The sequence below is a fragment of the Gavialis gangeticus genome, unplaced genomic scaffold, assembly GCF_001723915.1.
Source record: "Gavialis gangeticus isolate Ggan-Ray unplaced genomic scaffold, GavGan_comp1, whole genome shotgun sequence".
Taxonomy (NCBI): Eukaryota; Metazoa; Chordata; order Crocodylia; family Gavialidae; genus Gavialis; species Gavialis gangeticus.
Window position 1 is genome coordinate 34,027,799 of NW_017729006.1, and position 2,339 is coordinate 34,030,137.

The window sequence follows — 2,339 nt, forward strand, 5'->3', positions numbered from 1 at the left end:
GCCTGCCCCAGCCCCAGCCCCAGCCCCAGCCCCACTCCCTCCCTCACCCCTTCCCTCCCTTTCACCCCTTCCTGCAAACTGACTTACTAGCCCAATGCTGTTCTCCAGGCTCCCGGACTGCATATCAGCAATTGGATCAGTATCAGCTGATATGGCTCATTAATAATTAGCCATTGGCATCAGCCCAAAAAATCTTTATCGGTGCACCCCTAGTTGCTTCCCTTCTAGTCAGTTTATTTGTTAGCTGACCTCTTTCGAGGGAGAGAGTTGGGTTTTTTTGTTTTGTTTTTCTTAAAGAAATGGATTTTTCATTGCATCTGAATTCACCCAATAGGTTCTGCAGTGTTACATATAGTTTATGATTTGTCTTGCAAAAGTTTTATTTTTGAATAGACACATTTGAACCTGGAGAGGAGAAAATGTACTGTGGAAAGAACTGTCACACTGTGTGCTTCCACAACTTGAAGTTGGATTCTCAGAGAAAAATATCTTTTAATAGAAGTTGACCTTCTTCCCCAAATATAGAAGAAGTCAGTCTGTGGTTGCTAGCAACAATCATAACATATGCCAATTTTAGTGTTATATCTACGAATGGCAGCATGATAGCAGATGCTGAAAGTCTAACTGCAAAGTGATTGGGAAACAGTGCTGGAGGATAAGAGCCCTATCCAAAGCCTTATTTCAATGGGCTTTGGATCAGGCTCTGCTAGCAGACAAATACAATGTAAAGGTGAAACAATGCATCCCCTCTACCCAGGTAGCTCCTATGTGGCAGATTTTGAAAGTAGTTTTGACACCTCACAAACAGGTGCTTTGCAGAGGGGATGGGTAAGATATTTTTATCTTAAGTCAAAGACCAAGTTCCAGTTGAGTTCATGACTGCAATTTTAGGCCCCTGGTCTCTGTCTGAATTGTATTTTACTAACCATTATGCTCTCATGGCAGTTTAGTCTCTGTGGCTGAAAATGTGGACACCCTTAACTATTGAACCATTCTATAATGTCCGTGACTAAGAACCAGTTCACAATTGTCATGGATCAGAGATGTCCATGATACACGGGGACCTAGTGTTCTAGTCACTTTGGGCATTGAAGTGCTGTGGCTCCAACGCAAGGGGGGAGAGAGTGAACACACAAGTTAACATGCCTTGCAGGGGGTGAGTAGAGGCAGTGTTTGCACCTATGCTTTCAGTGTCTCAGGGGGTGGGTGACCTATAGCTTGGGGTGCTTTGATTTTCCATTTTCCTTTCTCTCCTAAACATGAGCCCAGTGAACCTCAGTAGCCTGCAATTTAACTGAAGTCTCCAGTGTGCTTGCTTCAGGGTCTCCAGGGTGGGGTGGCGTGGGGAAGAGGGGAGAGCCTGGACTCATTCTTTTGGGTTTCCAGAAGCTGGAGGGCCATGATGGGCTTAAAATGAGTAGTGAGTGAGGACACAGGTTGTTGTTAGAAAGATAGCTTTTATTGAACAAGCAGTGCAAGGATGCTCATTGATTTAAAAAGTGCTTAAAAATGGGGGGTGGGTAACGAGTAGAAATCTGGCTGCACACCAGAGTGGTCCTTGGCAGCAGTAGAAATGGGATATAGAAGCAATGCAGTATGGGATGCCTGGAGGACTGATCAAGGCTATGTCATGGAACACTTGATGCCCACACATAACACTGAACCACTTAATCATGAACCTTTTCAAAAGAATACCTGCTTTTCCAGGTACAATTTTCAAGCCTTCCAGGTGCCCTTAAACCAGGCTTGTATGTCTGTCTACTTCAGGTTTAAAAAACCCCACATTTAAACTGGTATGAGTGCTATATGTGTCTTTGCCTTTAGTTTAAAACAACAGCAAAATTCTAGTGACTTCAGAAGATGCAGATTTGCATCCTAAAGTTTGTGTCTTGAACCTTCTATCCAACTCCTCACTACCAGAAACTTCAGGTCACTTCATGCGCAACACTTCTATTAGCTTATTAGGAGTTCTTCACTCAGAGTATGTCTCTTTATGAGCAAATTTATAAGTTATTAAATGAACAGGCCAAATACATCTAAGGTACAATAAGGCTACTGTATAAAGGATTTTATTACTGATGAAATTGGGCCATTATTTTCAAATGGCTTTGTTATTTTTTTGTGTGTTTTACTACTTTATATGAATATAGATATTTTTGAAATACTGAACACAGGTTGTTCTACAACTTACAACAGTTGGGCCTAATTTTTAAAGTTTTAGTTTGGGTGTGTCTGCATCTGCAATTAATTCAAAGCAATAAACTCTGGAGCAGTTTTAACAGTGGGAGTCTACTACAGATCTCCCAACCAGGGAGAGGAGCTTGACCAGGAATTCTTGG